Raw genomic sequence first — 13958 nt, forward strand, 5'->3', positions numbered from 1 at the left:
GTCTTTCTGAGCTGGGAATCCCACAAAATGGTTCTTAAGTATTTTTTCTTTGCATTCTCTTATATACTATAACTGTATTTCAAAACACAAACATGCTACACCTAACACAACACCCAAATCACCCAATACACATAAAAACACTAGCACCTGTGTCTCACCAAACAAGCCCTTAAGACAATGCACAACTATTTCAAAACAGCTGGCTTAATAACACTCTGTCACTCATTCCTGGAATGCCCTTCCCCTTAATATAAGAAGCATCCCTCATAAAGCCCAATTTAAACACAAGCTTAAAAACTACCTACTAAACACCTGGTTCTGTCCATGTCAAGGTCCTACCTGATGCCATACTGCTCTCATCCTAATATCTTCTTCCTTACTCTAAGCATGCATCTTATTTTTTCTACTTATCTCTCTAATGCTTCCTTTACTTCTGTACCCCACTCCCTGTCTCTTGTAAATACTGATGCACATGGAGTCTCTTAGTTGTTACCTGTATATATTTTGCTATACTGAATTTATTTGATGTTATGCACCTGTTTTTCTGCACCTTGAACAAACTGTATAAAATGTGATTCCAATTCCTCAGTGTATAACAACTTGAAACTTTATCATTGTAAATATAACAATTTTTGTGATATTTTTGTAATACTTTTTGTGATATTGTTACTTATATCTGGAGCTTTTATACTCATGTCTCTACTGAAAATGGGACCCTGGCTCAGTTGGACTAATCTAGTTAACAAATGACAATAAATAAATAAATACAAGTTTTAGTTATAGATGACTCTATAGTGAGAAATACAGACACTCCGCTCACCAGGTTGAACAAGAAGGTTATGGTCAGCTGCCTGTCTGATGTAAGGATTCACCAGATCACACATACACTCAAGTCTCTGAGCAACAAGTACCGTTATGACTCCATCAAAGTTCATGTTGGTGTGAACGACTTGAGACATACCTCTCTGAACTATGTGAAGACATTGAGCTCTCTGAATATGTATCCCAGATGGGTTTATGTCTAGCTTTGAGCAGCATTTTACCATCACCTAGGATGATACCACAGTATATACAGAAAATGATTGACTTCAATAATTGGTTTAGTTTCTGGTGTCATTCTAAGGAGATACAGTTTTGTCAGCCTCGGATGACATGGCCGATAGACCACACTGCTTTGCCAGAGATGGTCTTTACCTGGCACCTCTATGCTTTTGATTGCTGGCTAAGACACTTGCCATTCCTATAATGCCTTTTTTTAGGCAATTTCACAACAACAAGATTCCTGCTGTGAAAATATGAAACACAAAGAAACTAAAGGTCATGCTGCTGAATGCCAGGAGTTTAAATCATAAACTGCACTCTCTGGAAGCACTCCTCTCCCTGGAAGATGTTGATATCTGTGCAGTCACAGAAACCTGGCTCAAAGCCACAGAAAGTACCCCAGCCTTGTAAGGCTACAAAGCCTTCCACACTTTCAGACCACAAACTGAAGATGTGAGAACCAAAGGAGGTGGAGTATCTATCTTTATTAAAGATAATTGCACCTCTAGACTGGTTAGACAAGAAAACTCTATGGAGCTACTCCAAATCCAAATTACCATGGGTAAGACCGCCCTTAAGATCATCATCAGTTACAGATCCCCTTCCATGAACCAAGATGCCCACATAGCTTATTTAGACCTACTTGTGACAACTAAGGTACAACCTGGTACAACCTAACATCCTAGTCATGGTCAACTTCCATTACCTTTCCATAAACTGGGAAACCTATATGAGCCCAGACTCACTCACACAAAAGTTACTGGGCTTTTTTAACTTAAATGCCCTGGAACAAATAGTGTACCACCCCACAAGGGGCTCCAGTGTTCTAGACCTGGTTCTCCCCAATATAAGTGACTGATCCAATTCCTCGTAGGACCCACGCAGGTTAAATCTGACTATAAAGTAGTCATTTTTGAAGTAGCAATATCAACACAACTCTCCAAAGGATAATTCAGGCTAAAACACTTCACCAAATTTAACTGTACCCTCCTAAGGGAAGGTATAATCGACTTACACGCTCCAGTTTCCACACATGGCATCAACGGCTATACTAAGGTATACACTGATACCCTGTATAAACATCTACACAAATGTATAGACACAGCTATGTCACATAGGGTTAAAGTAAGATCCTCAAGAAAAAAGAAACCATCCAGGTCAACGTCTAGCATTAATAAATTGTACAATAAGCAAAATAAGCTACTGTCTAAAAATACAAAAGTGAGATCCCAGAACTACTCAGCCTAAAAAAGCAAATAAAACAACTCATAAAATCTTCAAAGAGCAACTATGAGAAAAATTTAGCAACCATAGCCAAGGATAACCATAAGGCTTTCTTTAGCTATGTCCACAACCTAAAAATTAGGACTCAACATAAAACACCATTTCTGTACCCAACCCCTACCAAGACAGTTTTTCTAAGTCCCTATCTTCTCCTCCCTGCAACAAAATCATGGCATCTCTCAACTAATGCTTTACTCACAATTTCTTTTTGCTCAGACTCTCCGTTATATATTTGCAATACTTTAACCCATTTCAAAATATATACTGTGTGCTAACACTTAAAGATTTGCCTCAAAATTATGTCATACCTGTTCCTGATCAAAATGTACTTTTTATTACATTATGTACTTTTCTTTAAAAAAAATGAATGTGATCAGTTGATTGTAATTAACTGTCGTTGATCCATGAATTAAAAAAAAAAAATACTGGAGCTTTTCTCGCCAGGTCTCTGCTGAAAAAGGGCTTCTGCCTGGTCAGACTAACCCAGTCAACAAATGTCAAAATAAATAAATAAAATATTTATTTATTATTTATTTATTCTCATTTGTTAACCGGATAGTGTCCGACTGGGCACAGTAGCCCATTTTCAACGAAGACTCGGGGAGAAAAACTCAAAGGAAATTACATAGTTTTTATATTTGACATATGGCTATTGCAATGATTAAAATACCTAATGCAATACAAACAGAAAATTCAATTACAAGCTTCTTAAACATGGTGCCTGAAAGAAAAGTAACAATGGTAGTCATAACAAGCAAATATAAACAGTTGCAACCATACATGTTAAAAAAAAAAAAATATATATATATATATATTTTTTTTTTTTTTTGATAGCATAACACGATCAGAAAATAAGAAGGCTAAAACAGCTAGGAGATATTTAGAAAGGGTAGTGTAAAGACCCAATTGATCAGCAGCACTTTAGACAACTAAGAAATGCCACCAAAAAAATCAATACTTCAGGATAAAAAACTATTTCACAAACTCCAACAAAATCATCATAGTCAACCCCAAAGCTTCTGGTCAGGCATAAATAAACTCTTACATCCAGGACACACCAAAACACCCACCCCATCTGGTCTCTCCCAAAACTCTCCAAATGAGATTGCTAATGCTTTCAACAGCTTTTTTACTGAAACTGTCCAATCTCTAGCTAACTCCCTACCACCTCTCAGCCCTACCCTATCGTCCTCCCCCACTACCTTACCACCTACCTTTCACTTAAAACCTATTTCTACAGCCCTCATCTATACTCTGCTTCATAAACTCAAACCCTGTACACCCTCAGAAAATCTCCTACCACCTGAATACCTTCAAACTGCTGCTAAAGCTCTTGTCTACCCCATCTCTATTCTAATTAATAGAACCATAACTGAAGGCTCCATTCCTTCACTATGGAAAATTTCTCACATAATCCCACTTCACAAAGAAGGGAACTCAACTGAACTCTCCAACTTTCGGCCCATAGCCCTACTATCACCACTAGCCAAAATTATGAAAAAATGTATCCACCAACAAATTCTTGACCACATTCTCCAGTATAACCTTCTAGCTGACTGTCAACATGGTTTTAGACCATTCCACAGTACCACCACTGCTCTCCTATCCTTTACAGACTGTATTAATAAACATCGTAACAATAATATGCTCTCCTCTGCTCTGTTCATTGATCTCTCTAAAGCTTTTGATATGGTCAGCCATCAATTACTACTCAATACACTCAACTCATTCTCACTTGACACACAGGCATTACAGTGGTTCAAATCCTATATGCACAATAGACAGCAAGCTGTCCTTTGGGATAATAACTTATCTAAACATCTCCCTATTACCCTTGGTATCCCACGGGGCTCTATCCTGGGACCTCTACTCTTCTCCATATTCATTAATGACCTTTCTACTAATCTACCTCTACCTACCTGCATACAATACTCAGATGACTCCACTTTGATTTGTAAAGTAACCACTTTATCTGAACTCCATGCAATCACCCAATCAGTATTCAACCAAGTAGAAAATTGGTTCCAACAACATCATCTCCTCCTTAACGCCAAAAAAACCAAACTATTACTATTTACTCCAACTAACAAATCCACCCCACTAGACTTCTCTATTACCTCCATTGATGGTACAATCATAGTTCCTGACCCAACTACAAAACTCTTAGGTGTATTGATTGACCACAACCTCAACTTTGACGCTCATATTAATGCCACCATCAAAACTGTAAACAGAAAACTTAGATCCTTATATAGGATAAAACCTTTTCTTACGCCAGAAGCCAGAACTACTATTGCCCAGACCCATCTGAGCTCTACTCTCTTCTATGCCTCCCCAGTTTATACTAATCTTTCCATAAGCAACCTAAACAAACTGTCTACTTCTTATAACAATATTGCCAGGTTTGCTACTGGGTCCTCATTTAGAACACATCACTGTCTAAACCTAAAACTTCTAGGATGGCTTGAACTAAATAACCAGCTAAAATTTCAACAACTCTCCATTACTCATAAAATACTATAAGAGCCTAGTAATACTCCTATTCTCAGTAGCCTCATCTCCACCTACACAAACCTTTCTAACCTTCACTCAGCAAATAAATTACTGGTTACCACCCAGAAATCCCACAACAAGGCAGGTGATTCTCTTTTCTCTAATTCTGTGGGGAAGATTTGGAACAAACTTCCCAATAAACTTACATCTCTTTCATCATTACCTCTCTTTAAAAATTAACTAAAAATTCACTTAAAAACACAATGGCTTTGTCCTTGTACTAACCCTGACTAACCCCCCTCCCCACCATAACCTTTTCTATATATCTCCTCCTTAACCCACTTTGAAGTATTTAATAATTTCATCACTCTTCCCCATCCTAGTATCTTATTCCCATCATGCTATCACTGAGCATGCTCCTTACTACATATTCCTTCCTCAGTGAACTCTTATCTTCCCACCTCGTACATAAACCAATCTATTTCTTTCACTATGACGATAATTACTTCCTCATGTACTTATCCTCCATAATTTCTCCTACTTCCCTGTGCTATACACCTTTCATAACCGTTTTATATAATTTCAAAGGCACATTCATACCCATTATACTAATATTGAATGATTTATCTCTTTCCCTTGGTCATAATACTGTATTTTACCTTATTAAACCCAGTACTCAAAATCTGTATATTTTTATTTCTGTATAACTTAAGTTGATGAAGAAATTCTTATTTACTTTACATATTGCATGTTTCTTTTTGTATTGTCTTGATTTTATCTAGTTTAAAAGTGGAGCTTTTCTCCCAAGGCCTCTACTGAAAATGGACATGTATCCAGTTAGACTAGCCTGGTCAACAAATGTAAAATAAAAAAATAAATAAATGAAATAAAGGAATTAGATATTTATGCATTAATGTATTGAACCTGGGTGCAAACAGGAGCAAAGCCTATGTTTAGTGAAATATTCCTTTAGAATATGTTTAAATGTACGTTTATGATTGATGGACAGAATATGCTGAGGTAGAGAGTTCCATTGTTTGGCAATGATATGGGAGTACAAACAGATGCCATGAGAGTTTTGTGCTTCAATAACTTTCAACAATATTTTATTAGCAGACCTAAGGGATGTTAGGTTACTGTAGGGCTGGACAAGATCAGATAGTGCTGGGCAGTTGTCAGGTTTGTATAACACTATGTGAGCAGTTAGTAGCTGATTCAGAGTAAGAAGATGAGGCAGCTCTAGCCAATTTATCTGGAGAAAGTCAGTACAATGGTGAGATCTTTGAGATAGATTAGTAGCAAATCTGGCAATTTTGTTATAGCAAGATTCAAGACTATTTAGGTCAGATTTGTGAAGATTGGCAATGATTTGAGAGCAGTATAGAAAGGAAGATAATAGATGGGTTCAAGCTATTGTGAGTCTGGCATGGTCAGTCAGATATGCTTTTGCCCTATAGAGTGAACCCAGTTTGATATGAACCTTTTTAATAGTTAGTGTAAGGTGTTTGTCGAACTTAAGTCCACTATCAGTTGTGACACTGAGAGGTTTTGTATGTTCAATGGGCTCTATTATAGTGCCATTGGAAGAGGAAATATGAATAGGAGGTATATTGTTAGATGTTGGGGTATAATGGAAGACCATAAGCTTGTTTTTTTGGTGGTTTAGTATAAGTTGATGGACTGTTAGGTAATTTTCAGTATTGTGGAGGGCTACCTGGGTTTTTTTCTTGGAGTTCTTTAATAGTGAGTGCAGAGCAGATTAGGGAAGCATCATCAGCATATTGTACAATTGTCTTGCATGTCAGTCATGTGGGTTTCCTCTGGTTTCCTCCCACATTCCAAAGACATACAGTAGGTGGACTGGACACTCTAAATTTGATGAAGGTGTGAATGAGTGGTACGAATGAACTACTGTAGCAGGGTTAGCCAACCAATGGTGTAAACCTTGGCTCAAGATGATTTTCACTACTGAAATGACACCCCAACCCCATGTGCAAAATAGGAAAAAGGGGTTGAGGATGGATGGATATATTAAGTATAGATGGATGGATATATTAAGTATAGATTTCTGATAACCTGCCCAATGACATGGTGGCAGGGCATCCCTCTGTGTCATTACTGATTTAAGACCTGTTAACAATTTGAGTGTCCATGACTGGCATGAGGAGCTAGGAGGACTCACTTGATGGTATGTGCAAGAATTCCTCAAAGGAGGGTCTGGGAAGATCCATTTCTGGAGGTAATGCCTAACTTGGGTTTGGAGTCAGTTGTTAAGAATTCAGAGCAGTGCATGTCAGGAAGCTGGTTAAGACACAATAGAAAAAAAACATTCATGCTTGCACCATGCATTACTGAACTGCACTCCACAGACAAACTCCCAACAAGAAAAGTGACTGAATAGAAAATGCATCCTGTATGAGAGCTACATACACAGTTTTATACAATTTCTGAAATAATCTCAGCAATGTTGCAGAAAGTAACTTGCAGTCAGAATTAATCAAACTTGTGTATTTGCAACACAAATGCTGCTTGAAAAAAAACATGACTGGATTGTCTGAAGACACGCTGCTCGCAAAGAAACATAACTGTATTGTCTGAAGGCAGTTTCTATTTTCAGTTTGACTGCTCTCTATCCTAAACATTTAGGAAAGCCAAGAAAAACAGAAGCATAGCTCTTGTAAGACTGCTTTAATATTATTCTTGCACTGCCTACAGATGCTGTAGATGTGGCAAGTTCAAATAAAAATCTTTTGAGTATGTGAGGCATTTACTATGCTGACAGAAAACTGGAAAGATCATTTATCTATGAAAGTGTGGCATGCACAATTTATTATCTATTGTCTCACTTATGACTATTCTGTCATGAGCTCATGTTACTTTATTTTAAATGTGAACAAAGGTAAAGGACCAAACCCTCTACAATAGAATCATGTAATGATATGTAGTGGGCCTGAATCCATAAAATTCAAGAAATTCAGCAGAATCCACAAAGTTCTGCACAAGATTTGCTGCTAACCAAGTAATATAAAATATGCCTGTCTACAGAGAATACCTCAGTGCAAGACAGAGATAACCACAATCAGTCATGACAAGTATTCAAGGAAAACGTGATCTTAAAGTAATATATGTATGTGCATTATCAATATATCTTTACAGAAGGTATACAGTCCTAAAGGAACTGTCAGTAATAAGTATTAAATAAAGACAGATATGCATCATCCAGTTAAGTCTGAAAAGTTGCAAATATCCAAAAACACTTATTGATATTGTCGTAATATGCAGACAGACAAATATGAATACACCCATCACAATTTGCAGAATCCAATGCAATCTGCAAAATTTCTAATAAAAAGTAAGTAAGTAAGGAAAAAAGCAATCACGGTCACTTTGCCATGGCTAACAGTAGCTAACAATGGCTGCAAGACTTGTGAGGGAAAGCAGGAAATGCACATACCCAAGGAAACAGGGTGATTGCAAAGCAGATGTTGGATGAGGGTGAAGAAGAGGGATGATTGAATAGAGAGGTCAGAGGGAGAGTCAGAGGGGTATGTGCAATTGAAATAGAAGTAATGGAAAAGGCATGGAAAGAAGAAGTGGGCAAAAGATAAGGAAAAAAACATATAATGTGGCACAAAGTGATGCTCATGCAATAAACCTATCTAGCTGGGTACACATAGTTCAGTGTGCATTTTGAAAACATATAACAAATATCACAAGACATGATGGACAAAGGTTGAAAATACACATAAAAGATTGCTAAGTTACACAGACAACACACATATAGACTTTATAGCTCAGGTGAAGGAAAAATGACAGAGTAGGGATGCATACCAGCCATGGTGCAACATAATAATATACATGTACCAATGCACAAATCAGTGGTAAGGTGTTGCAAACTGCGTGAGAGTCATACCATAATGAGTGTATCTGATGGTAGGTATGTGTTGGAGAACACTAAATGGGGAGTGTTCTCACTGCCTTGCACAATATGGATATCAATTGCAATCATTCATTAGGCTATCAGAAGTGCAAGTGTATGCCAAGCAACAGTAAGGATGATCAAATCTGGGTAAGGAAATGCAACAGCAGACTAGAACATACAACCCTGCATTTGAAAGGCAAACAGCTAAGCACTGTGCCAAACAGTGGTACTGCAGCAAAAGATTAATGTGGCTGTGTAATAAACAAATAAGTATATACACCACAAACACAAGAAAAGTTGGATCCATATGCAAAGACACATTCCATGCCAAAGGCAACAAATATTCAGGAATACAATGTAGATGTGTGACATGCAATGACATTATATAAGCCAAACAGAAAGAAGTCTCATCACACATACCCACACCAATGACATAGAATATGAAGAAATGGTGATACATATATGATTAATGTAAACTAATGAATGCAAGCCTTTGCATAGGTAGGAAGCATACTAATGGCTGGGTAATGCACAACTACAATATAAGCATTCATGGAATCTACTCAGTTGCCCTACATTGTGTGCATATGCCTTGCATGTGTATGATACCCAACATGATGGCACAAGGTCATATTGTACCAGTGCAACTACTTTGCAACAATGATAAGTTACTTGAAGGTAAGGATACACATAGATATATGTCATGTATGCCTGAAACATGTAGGCCAAAGCTATAAGGGGGTGGAGATGGACAGCATAGGCTCACAAATGAGGAAATACCAGCAAGAGAAAGTAGGCACAAAATAAAGCAGAACAGTCAAAACTATGGAAACAAAGTGCACATGTGTGTGCCCAAAAAACTAGATGTACTGCAAGTCCTCACAAGGGACACTGAAGCAAATGGCCAACATCTGACACATGTGGATAGAGCAATGGAGATGGCTATAAATATGTCTACACACAACTGGCACAAAACAACACAGAAATGCAGAAATGTGCAGCAGTTAAATAGCAAACAACAAGGGTACTCAACAAAAGTAAGTTTGAATATCACAAACCCATATATACTGCCATGCAAACATAATACACAAAATGGCACAAACACAGTTATTGATATAAATATCACAATACATGTGTAGGACTGATCAGAGGATAGTCCTGTGTATACAAGTACAGCACAACAAAATAGAATAATTGTATGTAACCAGCTACATGCTGCATTGCATTGGTTGCATGTTGATGATATTATGGCCATGCAGAAGTACATCCATGTAAATCAGTGCATATGTAGTACAAACACTTACACACATATATGTATGCTAACCCATGTACACATGTCCTAATATAAGCTATGTTCAAAAGACTGGGCTAGCATGGCTACAACCTGCTTGGTTGGACAGGCAATTCTGAGTGGAGAAATCAAGTGTGGACAGATCTGACACACATGATAAATTCAATGGGTGGTCACAATAGATTCAGGAAGGACTGCCAGTGACATTGCTTTGACATGATCCTCTGTGCAGACAAAAGACTCAGCCACTAGGAGAGGGTGAGGAATGCCACTGGAGGTGGGCCAGCATTGCCTGCTTCAGATGAGATAACAATGTCCCTGGCCTCACATCATAACACTTGCCAGGACTGTCAGATGCCCATGGAGGTATTGAGGCAGGTGTTAAAAGGCATACAGTTATGTCAATCATTCACCAACACTGCAGCATACTTGAGTTCTAATTGAAGGTCATTAATTTACAATTCTTGCCATAACATTATATTTATGTTACAGCAGCAGAACTATGCCATGGAAGTGACAACACACTTGATGTGGCTGCACAATGTAAGTGTATAACATGTTATCCTACTAACACAGTGCAAACATTAACACTGTTTGCAACATGTATAATGTGTTTTTGAGTTACATAGCCCCATCAACATCTGAACAGCAGTAACATGTCACATAAGTGTCTCCACATCCTGCAAGTGGGATCCATAGTTGTTTTTTTGCTTCTGCCTCTTGTTATGACTATGGAGTATGTTGGCATTTTGTTGTTTGTGTGCCATTTTAACCAACAGATACAGCTTTGCGAGACATGGACCATGAAGTATTAGGTATAGATATTAAACCTGGTAAGGTTGTTCCTATTGTTATTATAGTGCAGCAGTGTTTAGCATACATGTGATCTTTGATATTAATGTTGGCTTGTCCCCTAGACAGGTACACCTGTATGATGTATGTACCATTTGTAATGCAAGCGTCTCCATATCCCTAAAGTGTTTCACATATACATGACATATGTCTATACTGTTATGTCCTCTGCCTCCTGTTATGCATGAGGAGTATACTCGCATGTTGTTGTTTGTGTGCCATTTTAAAATATTGGTTCCACTTTACAACAGATAATGCATACCCCAACCAACAAGGATGTACTTGCTAAAGCAGTCTATATGGTTGCTACATTTCACTGTTGATCATTACATATGTGCCCTTCCTGACTAATGTTTTCTTGTTCACCTGAATAGAATACCTTCTAGCAGAATATCACTTTTGTCCATCCGACATGTGCATATCATATTTGCTGTGTGCTATAGCTCAGGTGGAATGTTATATGATGCCTTGCTATGTGCTTACCACTGAGTTGTGTAAATTTATCTTTTTTTACATGACAGTGTCATTTCAAGCCTAACCACTGGCAGTGGAGTCAGACAACGTGTCAGGTAGGTTTTAGCAGTTGTATTCATATTATCTGTCATATGTGATTGATATGTAACTGATAGTACAGACAATAGCACATGGACCACGGCATTGGGTTTATTGACTGGCCCAGAAAGGGACAGACGTGGTTCATGGTAAAGCCTCCGATAGGGAGTATAATGTAGCTGGCCATTCTGATGATGTGAAGATACCAGATGACAGACATGATAATGACCATGACCCTCTGTCCCATGTACAGTCTGGTAATGATGGTGACTCTTCACCATGACAGGCCAATACTGTCCATCAGGCTATGTGTGGGAGAGTAACCAATGTGTATGGATACATGACAGAGGGTGTAGACCTACTGTTATAGGCACATGAATGTTCACATTGATGTCATGCCTCTGCCCTGCACACACTTACTCATGCCACAGATCATGAAGCACACCAGCTGCATGTGTTACATGAAGATCAGGACTGCAGACATGAAGAGGTCATGGTAGCAGTAGCTGCACAGCAGGGTAGTGTGGTATCTGTTGCATGCTCTGTTGAAAGCCTTGTTATGGTGGTGCTAGAGCAGTGCAGTAGAACTAGTCAAGTGTTATGTGGCCTATCAGCACTCAGCAGATTACCTCCAGTGGGGAGAATGAGCCCTTCTTATTAGACCCACACATGGCCCTCAAAATCAATGTGTGTTCTGCAAAGTGCAGGTACATCTGTTGTTGGTCACTCAGCTGTGAGCCCAGCAGTCAAGTCCAGACAGAGACATCACGTTACTGCTCTTCCCACATTGTGTCCCAAAATGCTTGTGTCCTCACATCCAGTTCCTTAGTATAGTACTGTGGGCTTAGTGTTTCCAGATGGGACAAGGGCAGCCAGGACATGAGTATGGGCACCCTAGATTATGCTAGTTTAACACTGACAGTTGATCTAATGTGTGTCCTTTTGTGTAATTCTGACCCTATGGCAATGATGACTGCTGTCATGACTACTGGCTTATCAATCTGAAGGTGTTTTTTCAAATGTCTAATACCACAGGGTGCTTCTGATAATTTCTCTGACCAAAGTGGCTAGTTTCAAGTTGTTATATGCAGTACATATTTGTTATTAATATAAGTTAGTACAGTTATTGACAACAGTAATTCTCTATGTGATAATCTCCGTGCTTTATGCTTACATTTCTTGATAGTTGACATATAACACATATTGTCATGGTTAACAGCATGTTATCCTACTCATCCAGCATTAATTGCTACATTGCACATTTCCTTATTGTCTGCCCTTACTGCATGAACAAGCATGCCTCTTTTTGCATACCTGTACTACTTATGGCATTTTAATATACTGCACATGCTTCACTGTCAGCACTCACTGCACTCCTGAGGACCATTTTTGATTCTGTATCTACATGCTAGCATGTAGTTCCCATGTGTGTTTTCACATATCTCCCTGATTACACACACACACACACACACACACACACACACACACACACACACACACGCACACACGCACACACACACACACACACACACACACACACACATTGCTGCATGTTCTGTAGCGGATGTGTACTCAGTATTACTGATATTCTGCATGACTGAATGTATTCTTACCTCTGACTGAGTCGTGTTGCAGCAATAACAGTGTATCACAGTGTTTCTTTATATGTGACATTTTATGTCAAGCATGTGATGTGAGGCTTGTTTGTGGTTTATTTCTTTTTGTGTGGTCGTTTTGGATGTTTGTCATTTCTCATGCTGCTATATGATGTTTACTGTGTTGTACCGCACTTGTTAGTGCATGACTCCTGATTTTAAAGTTTTATTTGAGCTGATACATTCCTATACACTGTATGGGCCTATATTTCTTGTGGTACAGGCTATGTCATGGCTGCCTTCCCATGCTAGATATCTGTATGATGATATCCCACCTGTGCAATGATACCTTCTGTTGTGCACACCTCCAGCATGCCACAAATTTCCTAGTGTGTGGTCCTCTTTGCTGATACGCCTTGCAGAGAGATTTCCTGTGGTGATGTTTTCTCTATATACATCTAGATGTGTTACCTGCTGAGTGTTGTATATATGTTCTTACAAGTATATCATATGCTTCTGTGTTTATGATGTTCAATATGGACAGCTAATGGTTTCTTTCCATTAGTCATGCTTTGTGTTACGGTTGTGGTATAACACTATGCGAACACTGATGTTTAGTCTGTGTACATTTGTATGTATGGACTGTCATGACTCAAAGGTGTGTGTCAGGTGTTGCCATGTTGCCTGAGCCAGGATATATGGCTGCATCCACTATAGCCTAGGCCTATTTCTTCTCAAATCTGTGTTCTCCTAATCATCCAGTGACAGCTCCACATCAGATGTCTGAGATTCTTGGGGTAGGTCACCCACACCTTTAGCTGAGAGACCACCATGTTTTGATGTTATCATGTTGTTAAGTATGGCACACATGGTGACCACCTGTGATGCCTTTTCTGGTGTGTAGATGAGTACACCCCAGATGTGCCCA

This window comes from Protopterus annectens, chromosome 3.part0 (genome assembly GCF_019279795.1).
Source record: "Protopterus annectens isolate FY-2018-M chromosome 3.part0, PAN1.0, whole genome shotgun sequence".
In the NCBI taxonomy this organism is placed as follows: domain Eukaryota; kingdom Metazoa; phylum Chordata; order Ceratodontiformes; family Protopteridae; genus Protopterus; species Protopterus annectens.